Source organism: Delphinapterus leucas, chromosome 13 (assembly GCF_059928025.1).
Source record: "Delphinapterus leucas isolate spDelLeu-1000000601 "Yukka" chromosome 13, BTC_Dleu_Yukka2, whole genome shotgun sequence".
Lineage (NCBI taxonomy): Eukaryota > Metazoa > Chordata > Mammalia > Artiodactyla > Monodontidae > Delphinapterus > Delphinapterus leucas.
Window position 1 is genome coordinate 41000152 of NC_143141.1, and position 21910 is coordinate 41022061.

The 21910-nt window shown below is 39.1% G+C and overlaps 1 protein-coding gene and 1 pseudogene across 1 annotated transcript in view; both read left to right on the forward strand.

The window, feature by feature from the left end:
* The window catches only part of WDPCP (WD repeat containing planar cell polarity effector), a 611687-nt gene that overhangs the window by 33978 nt on the left and 555799 nt on the right, over positions 1–21910 (forward strand). The window contains exon 4 of the mRNA XM_089922334.1: positions 9142–9335. The gene's annotated coding sequence lies outside the window, so the exon portion shown is untranslated. The remainder of the gene's footprint in view (positions 1–9141; positions 9336–21910) is intronic.
* LOC149747738 (14 kDa phosphohistidine phosphatase pseudogene) lies at positions 9346–18989 on the forward strand (annotated as a pseudogene).

The following is a 21910-nucleotide window of genomic DNA, read 5'->3' on the forward strand; positions in this document are numbered from 1 at the left end:
AAGCCTGTCTGAAAATTCCTTACCTGTACATACTGAATTTAGTATGTGGTGAGTGAAACTGAGGGAGAACTCAAGCCTGAGCTGTAAACCTCCTCAGTCATATTAAATAGGTGAGCTACTAGGAAATAACTCACTTTTTCCCTCATTGTCTTCTGTAGACTGACTGTTTGTGTCCCATCAAAATTCATATGTTGAAACCTAATCCACAATATGATGGTATTTGGAGATTGGGACCTTTGACACAGGTGATTATGTCATGAAGGTGGAGACTTTGTGAATGGGATTAGTGCCCTTGTAAAAAAAAACCCAGAGAGCTTCCTCCCCACTTCTGCCTTGTAAGGAAGGACACAGGGAAAACATGGCCATCTATGAACCAGGAAGCAGAATCTCATTAGACACTGAATCTGCCAGTGCCTTGATCTTGGACTTCTCAGCCTCCAGAACAATGAGAAATAAATTTCTGTTGTTTATAACCTCAGCCTGTGGTATTTTGTTGTAGCAGCCTGAATGAACTAAGGTATTATCTGTTTTGTAAAAATAATGAAACATAATAAAACAAGTGTAATGTTTGAAAAACAATTTCTATATTAAGAGCTATTAAAAAGTACCCAGGGGACTTCCCTGGTGGCACAGTGGTTGGGAGTCTGCCTGCCAATGCAGGGGACACAGGTTCAATCCCTGGTCCAGGAAGATCCCACATGCCATAGAGCAACTGAGCCCATGCGCCACAACTACTGAGCCCACATGCCACAACTACTGAAGCCCGCACGTTTAGAGCCTGTGCTCCACAACAAGAGAAGCCGCCGCAATGAGAAGCCCACGCACTGCAACGAGGAGTGACCCCACTTGCCACAACTAGAGAAAGCCCTCGCACAGCAACAAAGACCCAACACAGCCAAAAATAAATGAATAAATAAATTTATTTAAAATAAAAAGTACCCAGAAAAATAATTTTAAACATACAGGAAAATAAAGAGATGGGGTTACAGCAGATGATAAATGCTGGCAAATTATTTAACTCACTACCCAAAGTTACTTAAGCAAAGAACCAAATTTTTCAACCTTTAGTTTATTCTAGTTTTATATTACTCAACAACATATTATGAAAAGATGATACTTTTCTGGTTTACACTATACCAATTCTGCCAGAAAGATATACCATGCTATTTTTAAAAGCAAAAATTTGTAAATTTATTGCAGGCAATAAATCTGATGACCAACTTGATTATTTTTTTCAGAATTAAATCAGAAACTCTTTTTCCTTATATGCTTGAAATTCATAGGTCACACACAGCTTTGTCTGCTCTCAGGGCTGGTGTCTCTGCTAAGGAATGAATGTCAGAGTGAAAATGTTAGAATCTCATGAGACATAATTCCATAGAGAAGCTTAGTGATAAGTTTCTAATGACAATAATAAACATCAATAAGTTTTAAAATTTATTTTATTGAAGTATAGTTGATTTACAATGTTGTGTTAATTTCTGCTGTACAGCAGTTATTCAGTTATATATATGTGTGTGTGTATATATATATATATATATACACACACACACACACACACACATATATATACATATATATCTTCTTTTTCATATTCTTTTCCATTATGGCTTATCACAGGATATTGAATATAGTTTCCCCATGCTATACAGTGGGGCCTTGTTTATCCATTCTCTATATAATAGTTTGCATCTCTAATCCCAAACTCCCAGTCCATCCCTCCCCCATCCCCCATCCCCCATCCCCCTTGGCAACCACAAGTCTGTTCTCTATGTCTGTGTGTCTGTTTCTGTTTTTTAGATAGTTTCATTTGTGTCATATTTTAGATTCCACATATAAGTGATATCATATGGTATTTGTCTTTCTCTTTCTGACTTACTTCCCTTAGTATGATAATCTCTAGGTCCATCCATGTTGTTGCAAATGGCATTATTCCATTCTTTTTTATGGCTGAGTAGTATTCCATTGTAAATATGTACCATATCTCCTTTATCCATTCATCTGTTAATGGACATTTAGGTTGCTTCCACGTTTTGGCTATTGTAAATAGTGCTGCAGTGAACATTGGGGTGCATGTGTCTTTTCAAATTATATTTTTCTCTGGATATATGTGCAGGAGTGGCATTGCTGGATTATATGCCAACTCTATTTTTATTTTTTTGAGGAAACTCCATACTGTTTTCCATAGTGGCTGCACCAATTTACGTTCCTACCAACAGCAAACATCAATAATTTTAAAAGTAAATGCTGGTGGGCAGGCACCATCTCTTCTGACCATTCTTCTCAAGTGTCTGTGTTACTCCCTGTATAGATAGCTTTCAAGGTATGGGCCTTTGAAATGTCAGAGTCTCTAGAAATGCTATAAAGAATCTAACTACAAAGAGAAAACCTTGAGCTTTTTGTGTTATGACTATGTGAAAGGTTTCACCTTCCTGAACAGATATAAGTATGAAATCTGGTGTTTCATTTGGTTAGAATTTGGGTAAAATGCTCTATGCTCAGAACAATGTCCTAAGCTACTTCCAATAATTGGTTAAGAATGTCCTAAAGAAATCTAAGAATTAGAATTTTTCAGAACTCTTGTTCCTTCTCTTTTAGGTGCAAGAAACAATACATTTCCTTGTTTTTTTAAGCTGTATAGGCTAACGATAATATAGAGAATTTTCTGATATACATTGCAGGACTAGGTATAATGCAGCAAAATTCTTAAGTGAGAAGTTGTGAATACTGTACATTTCAAAAAAAATCATCCTTTGTAGGAAATGTTCCTCTAAGAAACTCAGTCCAATATTTTCCACAGTTCTTTACCTTCAGGCAGAGCTAAAGTTCAGCAAGGAAGTTCTTTGGGACATTAACTTAGGACATCTGTAAACCTCATTGTGAGACTAAAATATCACTGAAAATATTATTATATGGAGAAAAATGTGTAAATGGTGTTTGATATTCATGGGTTAAAAGAAATATTTGGGTAAACTACTTGGGGCTAATGGGTGGATCCTCCTTCCCATAGGGCATGCTGAGAACACTAAACCATCTTTAACGGTGATGATAGGGTATGCAAGTTTGAGATTAAAATTGAATTGTTCAGAACAATAGAGGAGAGGCAGTGTACTTGTCCATTGTTATTTTTGGTGATTTGAAGATATATATACAAATTCTTTGATGCTCCTCCTTTGAAGAGGTGGTACTTACCATCTTCCCTCTTCTGTCTCCTTGAGTGTTGGCTGGACTTTGTGACTTGCTTCTTATGAATAGGCTATGGCATAAGTGACAATGTGTGACTTCTGAGACTAGGTAACAAAAGACATTGTGACTTCCTTCTTGCACTTTCTCTTGGATCACTTGCTCTGGAGGAAGCTAGCTGCCATGTCAAGAGGACATTCAAATAACGTTATGGAGCGGCCCACATGGCGAGGAACCGAGTCCTCTTTTGAGTGAGCCATCTTGGAAATAGATCCTCCAACCCAGTCAAACCTTTATCTGATGACTGCCCCAACTGACAGCTTAACTACAAAGTCATGAGAGACCCTGAGCCAGAACCACCTAGTTAAGCCTCTCCTCAATTCCTGACCCAAAGAAAATTTCAGACAATAAACATTGTTGTTTTAATCTGCTGAGTAATGTGTTATGTAGCAATCAATAACTAATACACTCTTCTGCCATTAAACACTTAGCCTTACCTCTAGATAAGTGTTGAACATATACTTTTTTGGATATTGCTTTGGAAAGATGCCAAATTGTTAGTCCACCTGGAATACACACGTATTTCAGCCCGAACTATTCCCCAAATTTCTCTAAATTCGTATCTGCTAAGGGCCATAATCCTGCCAGCATCCTTCTGAACTTCTGATCATTTTATTTTGCTTATTTATTCAATCAGAAAAAATATAGTTCTCATGACTGTGCTTGATGCTGTGGGAAGATAAAAATATGGGCAAAATATGGTCTCTCTTCATATGTGACACTATACCAGTAGAGATAGGTCTTGAGAAAGGCTATTTCCATTATGTAAGAACCAGAAATGCAACTGTACTGAACTCATAACTCACTGGGCAAAGTAACATTCTGTCATCCAAATAAAGGGAACATAAAATCTTTTCAGATATCTTTGAAGTAATTGCCAGACTTCAATTGGGGTTTCTTATGATTAAGTTATGTGTATTCAGTTGTATATGCCACTTAGATATACTCTAAGAGCCTAAAATGCTTTATTTAGGAGCAGGGAATATCCACAAGTACTCTTTTAGACTTTGGGGTTTCAGGTATCAATAATATATATAATTATTAATTATGGGGACTTAGGTAACTAATTTTTTTCTTTTTAACTGAGATCATAAAAAACAAACAAAAACTATATCATCATTATTCCATTATTCCATAAACATTTTAATGCTTTTCTCTCTCCCAAAATTGAGGAAGGACATGAATTCAGAACAGAGGGCATTTCTTTAAACTGAATGAATTTAGCTCACTATATTACCTTATTTTTTTATTTTGCTCTGGGTCAATGAAAGGTGTGCTGACCAACACTCTCTGACCTGTAACAAAGATTGGCAAACTACTGGCCCAGGGGCCAAATTTAGCCTTAAGCCTTTAACTGGGGCTTGAGCTAATAATGATTTTTACTTCTGTAAATGGTTACAATAAAAAAATAAAAATGAGACAAAGACTGGTTGTTGTCCATAAGGCCTAAAATATTTACTATCTGGCCCTTACAGAAAAAGATGGCAAACCTCTTATCTATATCAGCACGTAATTAGATCGCTTTAGAAAAGACTCTGATGCTGCTACAAACCATTGAGATTACTATGGAGTGGTTATCAGCACTGGGCTAGTGTCAAGGAAAGATTAGACTTGAGGCTACTTTGGTGTATTCCTTAAACTTCCACTGTCTCTGAAACCTTGGGCAAGTCACTGAATCTCAGTGAGCCCATTACCTCATTTATAACTTGATAATGGTTGAGGTCACTTCCAAATCTAAAATTCTACTTCTAAGATACCACCAACCTTCTATGGTTTACCTTCCTTTAAATTCTGTTTCTCCTCTTCTTTTTTTTTAACCTATTTTATTGCAGGGTTTTTTTCCCCAATTTTATTGAGATGTAGTTGACATATAGCACTCTTTAAGTTTAAGGTGTAGAGCATAATGATTTGACTTATATGCATCATGAAATGATTACACTAGTAAGTTTAGTGAACATCCAACATCTCATATTGATACAAAATTAAAGAAATAGAAAAAAATATTTTCTTCTTGTGATGAGAACTCGTAGGATATATTCTCTTAACTTTCATATATAACATATAGCAGAGTTAATTATATTTATTATGTTGTACATTATATCCCTAATACTTGTTTATCTTATAACTGGAAGTTTGTACCTTTCGACTGCCTTCACCCAATCCCTGCTGTCTCTACCCCCCACCTCTGGTAACCACAAATCTGATCTCTTTTTCTATGAGTTGGTTGGTTGGTTGGTTGGTTGGTTTTTGAAGTATAATTGACCTACAACATTATGTTATTTCCTGTCTTACAACATACTGATCCACTATTTCTACATGTTACAAAATGATCACTATGGTAAGTCTAGATGCCATCTGTCACTACACAAAGATATTACATAATTATTGACTATATTCCCCTCTCTGTACATTTCATATGCATGATATTTATTTTGCAACTGGAAGTTTGTACCTCTTAATCTCTCTTACCTCTTTCTGTCCTCCCCCCAACTCCCTCCCGTCTGATAACCACCTGTTTGTTCGCTGAATCTGTGACTCTGTTTCTGTTTTATGTTTATTCACTTGTTTTGTTTTTAGAGTCCACGTCTAAGTAAAATCATACAGTATTTGTCTTTCTCTGCCTGACATATTTCACTTAGCATAATACCCTCTAGGTTCATCCATGTTGTTGTAGATGGCAAGATTCCATTCTTTTTTAATGCCTGAGTAATATTCCATTGTATATATATACCACATCTTCTTTATCCATTCATCTATTGTTGGGTATTTAGGTTGCTTCCATATCTTGGCTATTGTAAATAGTGCTTCAATGAACATAGGGGTGCATATATCTTTACAAATTGATGTTTTTGTCTTCTTGGGATAAATTACCCAGGAGTAGAGTTGCTGGATCATATGGTGGTTCTATTTTTAATTTTTTGAGAAACCACCATACTGTTTTCCATAGTGGCTGCACTAATTTCCATTCCCACCAACAGTGCATGAGAGTTCTCTTTTCTCCAGATCTTTACCAATGCTTGTTATTTGTTGTATTTTGATAATAGCCATTTTGACAAGTGTGAGGAATATCTCATTGTGGTTTTGATTTGCATTTCCCTGATGATTAGTGATGTTGAGCATCTTTTCATATGCCTGTTGGCCATCTGTGTGTCTTCTTTAGAAAAATGTCTATATAGGTCCTCTGCCCATTTTTTAATTGGGTTGTTTGTTTTTTTGATGTTGAATTGTATGAGTTCTTTGTGTATTTTTGGATATTAACCACTTATAGGATATAACACTTGCAAATATTGTCTCTTATTCAGTAAGTGGCCTTCACTCTACTGAAGCTTTTTAGTTGGATGTAGTTTTATTTGTTTATTTTTGCTTTCAATTCACTTCTGAGGAGACACATCCAAAAAACAATTACTAATACAGATGGCAAAGAGATTATTGCCTGTGTTTTCTACCAGAACTTTCATCACTTCAGGTCTTACATTTAAGTTTTCAATCCATTTTTAATTTATTTTTGTGCATGCTGTGAGAGAGTAGGCCAGCTGATTCTTCTGCCTGTAGCTATCCAGTTTTCCCGACACCATTTATTGAATAGACTGTCTTTTTCTCCATTGTATACTCTTTTTTTTTTTACTTTTTGGCCACACCACGCAGCATGTGGGATCTTAGTTCCCTGACCAGGGATCGAACCCACACCTCCTGCAGTGGAAGCATGGAGTCTTAATTGCCAGACTACCAGGGAAGTCCCTCCATTGTATATTTTTGCCTCTTTCATTGTATTAATTGACCATAAAAGGATAGGTTCAGTTCTGGGCTCTCTGTTCTGTTCCATTGATCTAAGTGTCTGTTTTTGCGCCATTACCGTACTGCTTTGATTACTGTAGCTTTGTAGTGTAATTTGAAATCAGGGCACATGATACCTCCAGCTTAATTAAGATTATTTTGACTATTTGAGGTCTTTAGTGTTTCCATACAAATTTTAGAATTATTTGTTTTAGTTCTATGAAAACTGCCACTGTTATTTTCATAAGGATTGCACTGAATCTGTAGGTTGCTTTGGGTAGTATGGTCATTTTAACAATATTAATTCTTTCAATCCATGAGCATGATATATTTTCCATCTATGTTGTCTTCAGTTTCTTTCATCAGTATCTTACAGTTTTCTGAGTGCAGGTCTTTTACCTCCTTAGATAGATTTATTCTTATGTATTTTATTCTTTTTAATGCAGTTGTAAATGGGATTGCTTTCTTCATTTCTCTTTGTGATAGTTCATTGTTACTGTATAGAAATGCAACAGTTTTGTATCCTGCAACTTTACCAAATTCATTAGTGTGTTCTAGTAGTTTTTTTGGTGGTCTCTTTAGGATTTTTCTGTATATACTATCATGTCATCTGCAAATAGTGTCAGTTTTATTTTTCCTTTTCAGTTTGTATTCCTTTTATTTCATTTTCTTGTCTGATTGCTGTGGCTAGACCTCCAATATCAAGTCTAATAATAGTGGAGAGGGCTTCCCTGGTGGTGCAGTGGTTGAGGGTCTGCCTGATGATGCAGGGGTTGTGGGTTTGTGCCCCGGTCTGGGAGGATCCCACATGCCGTGGAGTGGCTGGGCCCATGAGCCATGGCTGCTGAGCCTGTGCGTCCGGAGCCTGTGCTCCACAATGGGAGAGGCCACAACAGTGAGAGGCCTGTGTACCGCAAAAAAAAAAAAAAAAGTGGAGAGAGTGAGCATCTTTGTCTTGTTCCTGATCATAGAGGAAATACTTTTCATGTTAGCTGTAGGCTTGTCATATACGGATTTTATTACATTGAGTTATGTTCCCTCTATACCCACTTTGTTGAGAAATTTTATCATAAATGAATGTTGAATTTTGTCAGAAGCCTTTTCTGCATCTATTGAGATGGTTATATGATTTTTATGCTTCAATTTGTTAAGGTGGTATATTACATTAGTTGATTTGTAGATATGAAACATCCTTGCATACCTAGGGTAAACCCAGCTTGATTATGGTGTATGATAATCAATCCAACTTGATTATGGTGTATGATCCTTTTACTGTATGGTTGAGGATTTTTGCATCTATGTTCATCAGTGATATTGGCCTGTAATTGGCCTGTAATTTTCATTTTTTGTGTTATCTTTGTCTGATTTTGGTATCAGGGTGATGCTGGCTTTGTAGAATGAGTTTGGAAGCATTCCTTCCTCTGCAGTTTTTGGGAATATTTTGAAAGGGATGGGTGTTAACTCTTTTCTAAATATTTGGAAGAATTCACCTGTGAGGCCATCTGGTCCTGGACTTTTGTTTGTTGGGAGTTTTTTAAATTACTGACTAAATTGCATTACTGATAATTAGTCTGGTCATATTTCCTATTTCTTCCTGAGTCTGTTTTGGGAGATTGTATATTTCTATGAATTTGTCCATTTCTTCTAGGGTTGTCCTTTTTATAGGCATATAATTGTTCATAGTAATCCCTTATGATTGTTTATAATTCTGTGGTGTTGGTTGTAACTTCTTCATTTCTGATTTTTTTGATTTCAGTGTTCTCTCTTTTTTTCTTAATGAATCTGGCTAAAGGTTTATTGACTTTATCATTTCAAAAAAACAGCTTAGTTTCATTGATCTTTTCCATTTTTTTTAGCCTCTATTTCATTTATTTTTGCTCTGATCTTTATGATTTCTTTTTCCTTCTACTAAGTTTGGGTTTTGTTTGTTCTTCTCTTTCTAATTCCTTTAGGTGAAAGGTTAGGTTGTTTGAGTTTTTTTCCCTGTTTCCTGAGGTAGGCTTGTATCACTGTAAACTTCCCTTTGAGAACTGATTTTGCTGTGTCCCGTAGATTTTGGATCATTGTGTTTTTGTTTTCATTTGTTTTCATGTTTTGTTTTGTTTTGTTTTGTTTTTTTTGCAGTATGCGGGCCTCTCACTGTCGTGGCCTCTCCCATTGCGGAGCACAGGCTCCGGATGCGCAGGCTCAGTGGCCATGGCTCACGGGCCCAGACTCTCTGAGGCATGTGGGATCTTCCCGGACCGGGGCACGAACCCACGTCCCCTGCATCGGCAGGCGGACTCCCAACCACTGCGCCACCAGGGAAGCCCCTTCAGGTTAGTTTTAAAATTTTCTTTTTTGGTTTCTTCAGTGATTCATTGGTTGTTTAGTAGTGTATTGTTTAGCTTCCATGTGTTTATGGTTTTTGTGTTTTTTTTTCTTGTAGTTGATTTCTAGTCTCAGAGCCTTGTGGTTGGAAAAGATGCTTGATATAATTTCAGTTTTCTTAAATTTATTGGTATTTGTTTTGTGGCCTAGCATGTGATCTATCCTGGAGAATGTTCCATGTGCACTTGAAAGGATGTGTATTCTGCTGCTTTTGGATGGAATGCTCTCTACATATACATAAGTACATCTGATCTAATGTGTCACTTAAGGCTAGTGTTTACTTATTATTTTCTCCCTGGATGATCTATCTATTGATGTAAGTGGGGTGTTAAAGTCCCTTACTATTATTGTGTTACTGTCAATTTCTCCCTTTGTGTCTGTTAATATCTGCTTTATATATTTAGGTGCTCCTATGTTGGGTGCATATATATTTACCATCGTTATATCTTCTTCTTGGATTGATCCCTTGATCATTATGCAATGTCTTTCTTTGTCTCTTGCTAGAGTCTTTGTTTTAAAGTCTATTTTGTCTGATATACTTATTACTACTCTGGCTTTCCTTTTTTGCCCATTTGCACGGAATACCTTTTTTCATCTCCCTACTTTTAGTCTGTGTGCATCTGTAGATCTGAAGTGAGTCTCTTGTAGGCAATGTATATATGGTTCTTGTTTTTGTATCCATTCAGCCACTCTCTGTCTTTTGATTGGAGCATTTAGTTCATTTACATTTAAAGTAATTATTGATATGTAGGTACTTATTGCTATTTTGTTAATTGAGAATTATTTTCGTAGTTCTTTTCTGTTCCTTTCTTCTCTTCCCTTGTGATTTAATGACTAACTTTAGTGTTATGTTTGGATTTCTTTCTCTTTTGTATGTGTGTATCTCTTATAGATTTTTGGTTTGTAATTACCGTGAGGTTTATAGATAGTAATATATATGATAATTTTATATGCATATATAAAAAATATATATATGATTATTTTAGGTTGCTGATCTCTTAAGTTCAAACATATTTTAACAACCCTGCATTTTTACTCACCACCCCCCACCCACATTTACTGTTTTTGACACCATATTTTACATCTTTTTGTTTTACATACCCTTAACTGCTTATTGTAGATATAGATGATTTTAGTACTTTTATCTTTTAAACTTTCTACTGGCTTTATAAGTGGTCATGTTACTACCTTTACCAATGAGATTTTTCCTTTCATAATTTTCATAATTCTAGTTGTGACCTTTTTTTTGTCTTAAAGAAGTCCCTTTAACATTCTTGTACAGCTGGTTTGGTGTTGCTGAACTCTTTTAGCTTTTGCTTGTCTATAAAACTTTTGACCTTTCCTTCAAATCTGAATGAAAGCCTTGCTGGGTAGAGTAGTTTGGTTGTAGATTTTTCCCTTTCATCACTTTAAACATATTATGCCATTCCCTTCCGGCCTGCTGCAGGGTTTCTGCTAAAAAGTCAGCTGATGGCCTTATGGGAGTTTCTTATACGTAACTTGTTGCTTTTCCCTTACTGCTTTTAAGATTCTCTCTTTATCTTTAATTTTTGCCATTTTAATTACAGTGTGCCCTGGCATCTTCCTCTTTGGTTGATCCTGCTTGGGCCACTGTGATTCCTGGACCTGGATGTCTGTTTCCTTTCCCAGGTTAGGGAAGTTTTCAGCTATTATGTTTTCAAATATGTTCTCTGCCACTTTCTCTCTCTCTTCTTCTTCTGGGTCCTTTATAATGCAAATGTTAGTACACTTGATGTTGTCCTACAGGTATCTTAAACTATGCTCATTTTAAAAAACTGTTTTCTTTTTTCTGTTCAGCTTGAGTGATTTCCATCATTCTGTCTTCCAGCTTGCTGATTTGTTCTTCTGTATTATCTAATGTTGATTCCTTCTATTGTATTTTTTATTTCAGTTATTTTATTCTTCAGCTCTGTTTCATTCTTTTTTATATTTTCTAACTCTTGTTAAAGTTCTTACTGTGTTCATGCATTCTTCTACCAAGATCTTAGAGCATCTTTATGATCATTACCTTGAACTCTTTATCAGGTAGATTGCCTATCTCCACTTCACTTAGTTCTTCTGGGGTTTTATCTTATTCCTTTGTTTGGAACATATTTCTCTGTAGCCTCATTTTGCCTAACTCACTGTTTTTATTTCTGTGTTTATGGTAGGTTGGTTATGTTTCCCAATCTTGGAGAAGTGGTCTTTTGTAGGAGAATGCCCTCTGGTCACTAGAGCTATATGCCCTAGGGGTGCCCCCAGTGTGGGTTGAGTGAGCCCTTCTGTTGTAGCAGGCTGACTATTGTGGGCAGTCTGGTAGGCCTGGATGGCCCCCAGTTCAGTTGATTTCCAGGCCCTGCCTTATGTGGAGGCTGCCAGCTGCTGGTGGACAGGGCAGGGTCCTAAGGCTGCTGAGTGTAGAGCTCCTGGGGATCCCAGGGCTAGTGCTGGCCCTCTAGTGGGCAGAGCCAGGTCCCAGGGTGGCTGACTGTGGGGCTTGCAGTGCCTGATCTAGTGTCAGCTTGCTGGGGGCAGGGCCAGTTCCTGACTTTACTGGCTGCAGGTTCTGGGGTGTCCCAAAGGTGGTGCTGGCCTGCTGGTGAGTGGGGCTAGATCCTAGAGCAGCTGGCTGAGGGGCCTAAGCTGTCTAGTTGTCAGCCTGCTGGTGGGCAGGGCTGGGGCCCAGGGAATCCCAGGGCTAGTACTGGCTCACTGGTGGGTGCAGCTAGTCCTGGGGTCTCTGGATGCAGGACTCTAGGGGTCCAGGTGTTGGTGTTGGCCCTCTAATGGGTGGTCCTGGGGCCCATGGGTCTCAAGGCTGGCGCCAGCCTGCAGGTGGATGGGCTGGGTCCTGACACTATAGGTTGCAGGGCTGCATTGGTCCTGGAGCTGGTGTTGACCTCTGGTGGGCAGGGCTGGGTTCTGACATCTCTAGCTGCAGGGCTGCAAGGGTCCTGGAGCTGCTGTTGGCCCACTGGTAGGTGGAACCAGGACCTGAGGTCACTGGCTGCAGTTCCCAGGGGTCCCTGAGATGGTGGGTGAGGTTGATCCTGGATCTAGTACTGGCAATACAGGGCATCCGGGGGTTTAAGGGGTCCTAAGGAAGCCAGCCTGCTGGTGGGTGGGGGCAGGGCAGAGTCCTGAGGCTAATAGGCTAGAGGGAGGATTCCAAAATGGCACTTGCCAGCACCAGTTTCCACGTGGTAGAACCAGCTCCCCAAAATGGCTTCCACCAGTGTCTGTATCCCCAGGGTGAGCTCCAGTTGCCTTCTGCCTCTCTGGGAGCCTCTCCAAGATCAGCAAGTGGGTCTGACCCAGGATCCTTTCCAATGACTGCTTCTGCCCTGGGTCTTGGAGCATGTGAGATTTTGTGTGCACCCTTTAAGAATGGAATTTCTTTTCTGTAGCCCTCTGGCTCTCCTGAAATAAGCCCTGATGGCCTTTCAAAGCCAAATGTTCTAGGGGTTCATCTTCCCAGTGCAGGACCCCTGGGCTGGGGAGCCCAATGTGAGGCTCAGTCCCCTCGTTCTTTGGGGACAACCTCTGCAGTTGTAATTATCCTCCCATTTGTGGGTTGCCTACCCCAGGGCTGTGGGTCTTTATACCACATCTCTACCCTTCCTACTTATCTCAATGTGGTTTCTTCTTTATATCTTTAATTATAGAAGGTCTTTTCTGCTCATCTTCAGGTCTTTCTCATCAATAGTTGCTCTGCAATTTTTATAATTTTGGTGTGCCTTTGGAAGGAGGTGAGATCAGGTGCCATCTTAGACACCAGAATCTTAGTCACAAGAAGGCTATCAGAAGCAATGTGATTACAGGCTTCCTTCGCATATCCAAAAGGAGAGAGATTTTCAGTTCCTCCTCTTAAAATCAACAACTAATAAGATATTGACAAGCTTTCTTAATTAATTTCCTCACAGGCTAAATTTCTTGGACATCTCTGTTCACTTGGACCAACATTGCTCTTCAGAATGCAATTGATTTACATAATAGGAAAATTCCAGAAACAGAAAACTATTATTTGCATTGGTAGACTCTAAGTGTAAAATATTCTTGGTAGGTGTGGTAATTAAGCAAAAGTAAGAAGTACCCATTTGTTCACTTCTAAGACATTTCAGATCATGGATAGATCTTAGATCTAGAACACTGATGACCTTCCAAAATTCAAAATAAGTAATTCTAAGGTTGGTATCATTTCAACTGAAAAATATAACCTTTTAGAGATATTAAGTATAGAATTATTACCCTGTTTGGTCAGAAGAAAGATACCTTAGACTTCAGTTCAACATCTAATTATGATAGATGCAGTCTAATTTCAAGCTAAAATAAAGATATTTATTCTTGCTTAATTCTCCTTACCATAAATTTCTTCTGGAATAAAAGAAACATTTGAACATTAAAATGGTACTTTTAATATTTATCTTTTTTTTTTTTTTACAAAGAACCTTAACTTTACATGAAAGCATCAAAAACAGCATACTCATCTAAGGTCAAATATGTTATTTACTTATCAGTTTGGTTTCTTTAAAAAATTCAGTTGTTAAAGAATTATGGCTTCCTGCAAGTAGTTAATAGGTTATAATATGTAGACAAACTTAGAACAGTTAAGGATAGAATGATTTTAAATAAAATTTAATACCTTATTGTCCTACGACCACTTATTTCTTTGGTAACACTTGCACTTTTTTTTCTGAAAAGGTGTCTGGAATTGACTGGACTAAAAGAATTTTATAGCTCGCCACATTTTGCCCCAAGGCGAGTTGGCAGGGAGCAGAGACTGGCTGTTAAGTCTCAGTAACCAGAGGAGCCTGGTGTTTCCTTGACAAAGTAAATGTGGACCTAATTTCTGGTTCTAAGCAGGGAAGAGAAATAGAACAATGACCAATGATGGCTGTATAAATTTTCCTCTCCTTTAAAACTCCTTTTATAAAAAGTTACGAAAGTTTTCTACATAGAAAGACTAGTGCTAGCTAGTCCCTTCCTTGTGCTAGCTTTCTTCACTTAGATTTTCTTTTCCCTATATCTTACTTTGTAAGTATAATTATATCTTTTTTCATTGCCTTGGTATTCTATTAGATTATATAAGTGAGGACAGGACCATATTTTTAATATTTTTTTACTACCCCTCTTCCTTTATAATCTCCACATCCTAGGAATTTTTTTTTTTTTTTTTTTTTTTTGTGGTACGCGGGCCTCTCACTGTTGTGGCCTCTCCCGTTGTGGAGCACAGGCTCTGGACGCGCAGGCTCAGCGGCCATGGCTCACAGGCCCAGCCGCTCAGCGGCATGTGGGATCTTCCCGGACCGGAGCACAAACCCGTGTCCCCTGCATTGGCAGGCGGACTCTCAACCACTGCGCCACCAGGGAAGCCCCCTAGGAACTTTATTGATAGTCTTGAGCAACTTTTAAAAAATTATTCATTGCAAATCATTTGGGTAAATCTTCACCAATTAAGACTGATTATATAATTCAATCCGAATTAATTATGAAATAATTAATACAATTTTATTCCTCTCATGAATATAACATTTATTTATCATGAACATTAATGAGATAACTCTGCTTTAATGTACACATAAGAGTGATCTGCATTGGCTTATGACTTGTTGAATTATAAATACTTTCTTCTAAAGTGTTTGAGCATAACTCTTCTCTTAATTTGTTTAAATGTGAACACACAGCTACTTTACTGAGCTCTTTGAGAACAGGAAGTGAGTACTTATCTCTGTGAACCTATCACTTAACAAGTCCTGGGACATAGTAGTTACTCAATAAATGCTTGTCAAATTAAATTTTATATGTAACTGAGTGACTAGCATTTGTTAAGAAAGAAAAACTTCTTCCTCGTTCCTAGGAGAAATGGCACAGAGACTGTATTTGTTTGCTAGGGCTGCTGTAACAAAGTACCACAAACTGAGTGGCTTAAACAACAGAAATGTATTGTCTCACAGTTCCATAGGCTAGAAGTCTGAGATCGAGGTATTGGCAGAGTTGGTTCCTTCTGCAGTCTGTGAGGGAAGGACATATTCCTCTCCTTGGCTTGTAGATTGACTCTGTTCTCTATGTCTCTTCACCTTATTTTCTATGTGTCTGTGTCCAAATATCCTCTTCTTCTAAGTGCTCCGGTCACAATGGATTAGGACCCACCCTAATTCATTTCATTTTAACTTGATTAGCTCTGTAACGACCCTATCTCCAAATAAGGCATTCTGAGGGACTAGGAGTTAGAACTTCAACATATAAATTTTAGGAGGTCACAATTCAATTCATAAGAAACACTGAAAGACTAGGGTCTGAATTAGTATTTGTATGGCATAACTGAATAAATGTGTTCATGCTCCAAAAAATACACTGGAGTATAGTATCTAGGTCAGTGTCCAGTCTCTACCTTCAATAAGGTGCCTCTAGGGAAGTTTGCGTTACAAAATATTAATCAGGTGAAAACAGCACTCAAAGGGTGAAACAGAGATGTATCAGTGAGGATGCTTTGAACTGTGAGTAAAAGACATCCTCAATTTAAATAGACTTAAGCCATAAGGATATTTACTATTATACATGACAAGAAATCCTGAGGTAGACAGTCTATAAGACTATTTAACTCAGTGTCTGAAGGACCCTGTTTCTTTCCATTGTTTTCCTTGCCTAAGCATGTCAGCTTTGTACATAGCAAAAAGCTCTGCTAATGGTTACCAGATGGCTGCAGCAGGCCCGTACATTGTAACCTGACATGATAAAATAAAGGGCACAGAGGGAAGCTGTGATTTCCTTTTGTATTTTTTTAAAAAGTAGGAAAATATTTACCAGAAGTCTTCTAGCAAACTTTTCCTCATATGTCATTGCTCAGTACACCCATGTCTAAAACAGTTACCAGCAAGGAGAACAGAAAAATCATGACTGGCCTAGACTAGTCAGGATTTACCTCATGGGAATGGGTATGGGCATGAGATCAATGTCTCCTGATGCACATGGACATGTAGAAAGGGGTGGGTACCTGAACAAAAGTAGGGCTCTTTCAATAAGAAGGGAAAACGGATATGGAGTAGACAACCAACACTATCACATAAGTCAAACTTTGTACCTCCTTTTTCCCACATACAATCTAAAATAATGTCCATACCTACGTGAGACACATTCATTATCTCTCCAGTGGGAGACATCCCAAAGTCTCAGCCAGCAACCACATCCAGCACCGAGGCCAAGAGCTCTCTGTCGGGTCTGGACATGGTTCCTTGTGAACCCATGGCTTAAAGTTTTCCACCTCAAACATTTTCAATATGGAATAATAGAGAAGGAACAAGATAAATATAATTGAAACTCTTATTTGGAAAGGGGAGAATGGAAATGACATTCAGTAGATATTGGCCCATAGCCCATATCATATCCTATTAGAGAGAAGAGAGGACTGCCCACCCTAGCAGTGATGAGTCCCTTGGTCAGCCAATATGGTAGTCTGTGATTCTGTTTTTTGGGATAACCCATTGCCTTCCATTGCCCTTAGTTCTGTTCTTTTGGGAACATCTTCCTTGTTCATTGTCTTCTATGGCTACATTTGAAACAGGTATTAGATAGTTTAGCACTTTTTGTTAGTGTGAGTTTGGGGTGCTGGGAAGGTGCCTAAGGAATTGAACTATCACAGAATTGCTCATTGCTGTGGATTGGCCAGGCTTAGAATTTCTTTGATAGTCAATTCCCTAAGAGACTTAGTGGATCCTGATTTCTTTTGGCTAGTTCTACAAATCAGTAAATACGGTCAGAGAGCCCAACTAGACATAGTCTTTGGGTCTGAGCACTTCAGTCTTCTAGCCATAGACATCTCTCTGAGATCTTCCCATTCCCCTAGTTCACATTTTGATGACCTATGTTGCCAGTGTAATTGAAAACAATGAATGTAGATAGAGAAGCCCCTTCTGTAAACCTATATTTGACATAAAACTAGGTGCCTTTGTCCAATGTAAGTTACTTAGCAGGACATCTATAGGAGAAACTTTGGCAACTAAGTTTATCTCCTACTACTGCTTCCCACGTCCTTCTCTGTTTTCAACTTAAGCTTCCATCTTTTTTATAGGTTTTTAGTGAAAACCATAAGAAGTAGTCAACATTTACTGACATTCTCATTCTTACTACCATTTTCCCTAATATTAGACACTACTACAATACTTCAGTTGTTTTCAAATTCAAACAACAGAATACCCCAACTCAGATTATCTTAAACAGTGAGAATATTTGTTATTCAGATAATAAGAAGGCTGAAAATAGTGTTCCATCAGTTAAATGACATTATCAAGGCCTCGGGTTTTTTTCCATTTTTCTGTTTTTTCATTTTAAGCATATCAACTTTGTTCTCAGGCTAGCTTCTCCCGTGGCTGCACCAGGTTCATGCAACCTATCCTACATAATGTCCAGTGGAAGAAGCTAGGCCCAGGTATTGGGTAGACAACTAAAATGTTCACTATAAATGTCTAGATAGAAGAGTGATGATGGTTAACGCTAAGAAAGATAGCCAATGGGTACATCAGGTTAGAAGCAAAGGTGGTAGGCAAAAGTGGTAGAGAATTGCATCTTGTAGAATACATTCAGCTGCAAATAACAGAAACCCAACTGAAAGTGGTGGCTTAAACAGTAGGAAAATTTACTGGTTCGGACAACTGGAAGTCCAGAGGTAGACTGGGCTTCAGGTATGGTTAAAACTCAGTTCAACAACATCATCAAGGACCCAGGATAACATCAGTTCTATCCTAAAGTGGTTTTCTCATATTCATAGGGTGGTAGTAACAATTGAAGCTACATGCTAATTTGTTTAAAAAAAAAAAAAAGCCATCTCTTCTACTGACTCACTTATAAGCGAGGAAACTTTTCCTAGAAGCCTCCAAACAATCTTCTTATCATGTCTTATTGGCCTAGGAACAGTCATGTGCCTATTCCTAAACCAGTCTGTTTCTAAAGGAATGCCATGTGCTGATTGGTTTAAGCATTAGGTCCTAGACCAATTACAGGCAAAAAAGGATCAGATTGTATTGATTGAGGCAGACTTATCAGGGCCTGCCTCACATGTCTAGGTCAGTTCCTTAAACCAAATGGCTGATGCACGGTGTCAGGAGGTGGGATAGATGTTGAAGAGATTACCTCAGTGTCTACTGCACAAGTGGAAGCCAACATTAAGGGATACCCCGGGTCGCGTGGGGAAGGGACGCCGGCCACAGGGGCGAGCACACTCCGGGAACATGGCAGCGGCGAACCTCGCCCAGATCCTTGACGTGGACATCGACTGCGACAGCGTCTTCAAGTATGTGCTGATTCGAGTCCATGTGGTGCTGCCCTCCGGGGCCCTGGCCAGGGAGAGCAAAGAGATCGTGAGCGGCTACAAGTGGGCGGAGTACCACTCCGACATCTACAGACGAGGTATCAGTCGAGATGCAGAAGGGCTATGACTGAGAGTGCCTGGGGCGTGGGTGCATCTCCCACCAGAGCCAGGGCAAGAAGATCCACGTGTATGGCTACTCCATGGGTTACACGGTCGCGCCCAGCACTCCGTCTCCACTGAGAAGATCAAAGCCAGGTACCCTGGCTACGAGGTTACCTGGGCCGACGACGGCTACTGAGGCCCACCCAAGGCTGGCCGCCTCCAGCAGCCCACTGGAACTCTGCCCTCAAGGCCACCTCCCAAGGGGTTGGGCTGCACCCCCTGGCACTTTGCCGCCCTGGCCAAGCCTCAGTGCCCGGGGTTACCTCTCTAGGGAGAATTAAAAGCATCATCACCTCCACTGGTCCCTGAAAAAAAAAGAAAAAAAAAATTAAGGGACAAAAGATAAATGGCAAAGTACAAGAATGAAACAGGGCAATTCAGAGCAGGGCGCTGGCTGGAGCATGTCTTTTCTATATGATCTGTCTGGACAGTTTGAGCACATAAGAAATAGAGGCTTCAATAACCAATATCTGACATTTTTATCTAATATTTCATTGTATGTATGATACAGCAGATACCTTTAATTATAATTCAGTTCATTAAATTCTTTTATAATTTCTCAAAAATTAAATTTCCTGTCAGCATCCTAAAAATGGCAATGTGACATATATGTGAGGAAGTACTAAAGTATTTTACAAAATTGAGAATTTTAAGATTTTAAAATTTAAATTGTCAGTAACATTTATAGAGTTCAGTGCAAACATAGCTCTACACTAATCCCTGGAAGACTAAGCATTTTACATTAAATAAAATTTTTATTTATTGAGTCATTTTCAGTCAGACCTGTGATTACTAGGGGTGCATGTAGTGTTAAGACCATAGATGCAGAGCATGTGTAGGGATTCTAGAATTTCATTTTAATCATCTTTGAAGATGTATAATTTTGTTTTTTAAGAAGTCAAGAAGCCCACAATAAAAGACATTTTATGTTTAAAATGTTTTTTTCATTATCTCAGCACCGTTGGGATTATTTTAGCATGACATTTACATTACAGAATTAAGAAGAGGGGAGCATACTTCTTGAGTAAAACATGGGCTTCTACTATGGTGGTTCTGCCTTTGTTTTCAGTGTTATTTAAATCCAGGACGATGGAAGTGCTTTGGAGTGATTTTTCTAAAACTTAAATCTGATCGTGTTGCTCCTCTGCTTCAAACTCATCAGCAGCCACTCACAGCCCTCACGTTGGATCCCAGACTCCTTAGTTCAGCCACAAAGGCCATCAGGAGAGACCCCTACTTACCTTTCTATTTCCTTCTCTGACTCATCTCCCTAGTCCCAGTCCATATTCCAACTATACTGATGAACTATTTGCAGTTTCCCAAATCACCAAACTCTTCCATGCTTCTGCCAGGAGCACCTTTCATCCTCCTTTCCTCCTAATCAGCTCTCTTCTTTAGGATGGTCATCCAGGATCATCACTTCCAGTTTAGATGACCCTCCTAGGAATACACATGTCTCCCTGGGCTGATGTCTGCCGTTGCTACCTACAACATATTCTGTTGAGGATGTTTATTCTTTTTCCCCATTAGAAGACCATGTCACCTTCGCCTTTTTACCTCCCTCCAGAGCTTAATAAAATATTTGGCAGTTAATAGGCACTTAATAAGCATTTTTGGGCTGAATGAATTTACTTTTTCTTGCATTTGCTCGTAATTAAAATAGCTATCATTTGTTAAAAAGCTTTTACATGCAAGCACTGTAGTAGATGCTTTACATTTTTTATCTCGTTTAATTTTCACAGTTGTCATGTGAGTGGGAATCACTATCCTCGTTTTAATGGATGAGGAAATAGGCTTAGAGAAGTTCAGTAATTTATCTAAAATTAAGTAAGAGAGCTGGGATCAACCTCAAGTCTGTCAGGTTCCAGAACTCTGCTTTTTTTCTCCATGCAACACATTATGGAGATCCTCCCTAATACCTAAGGATGAGAGGGTGCCAATCTCACAGTTATTCCAAGCAGATATACAGACCGTAAGCAGTGTTCCAAGATAAGCAGGCATCATTCCCATGGCTTAGAGTTATCATCACCTTAAGAAAAGAATACTAATCAGAAGCTGGAAGTATAGGAAATAGGATTCCGATTTTCGGGAATCCAGATCCAGAGATAAATCACTCTCCAGACAAGTGAACTGGGTCTCAGTGTAAGGCTCCATCCCAGCAAGGAATTGGAATACTAAGGGGGGGTGGGGGGGATTGAAGCCCAGAGATTGAAATGTAACCAAGTTGACAGGGTTAGGGACTAACATATGGCCACCCAGGGATCACCAGATACCAAGTCTATGACAACAAGGCTAATTCTTAAGTCCCACTTAAAATATGGTGAATCTTTTAATATATTTTCCACCCTAGACCCATGAATTGAGCAATGATATGAGAGATATCGGCACAACCTATCTCCCTGGAGAGTCAGGCAATGAGTCAAAGGAAAAAAATGTGCTGAGCAGCTTCCTAGATGAGAATTTCTGTCAAACAGTTGCTAAATCAGTGTTTAGGAAGAGAAAAATAATGTCTAACTTGATCCTTCCTGAACTTAAAAAAATAGTCCTTAATTATAGTCTGTATTGACTTTTCTTTAAAGTTTGTTTGTTTGTTTGTTTGTTTTTTTAGCTGCGTTGGGTCTTTGTTGCCGTGCGCGGTCTTCTCATTGCAGTGGCTTCTCTTGTTGTGGAGCACAGGCTCTAGGTGCATGGGCTTCAGTAGTTGTGGCATGCAGGCTCAGTAGTTGTGGCTTGTGGGCTCTAGAGTGCAGGCTCAGTAGTTGTGGCACATGGGCTTAGTTGCTCCGCGGCATGTGGGATCTTCCCGGACCAGGGCTCGAACCTGTGACCCCTGCATTGGCAAGCAGATTCTTAACCACTGCGCCACCAGGGAAATCCCGCTTTTCTTTTTTTTTTCTTTGCGATACGCGGGCCTCTCACTGTTGTGGCCTCTCCCGTTGCGGAGCACAGGCTCCGGACGCGCAGGCTCAGCAGCCATGACTCATGGACCTAGCCGCTCATGGGCCTAGCCGCTCCGCGGCATGTGGGATCTTCCCGGACCGGGGCACGAACCCATGT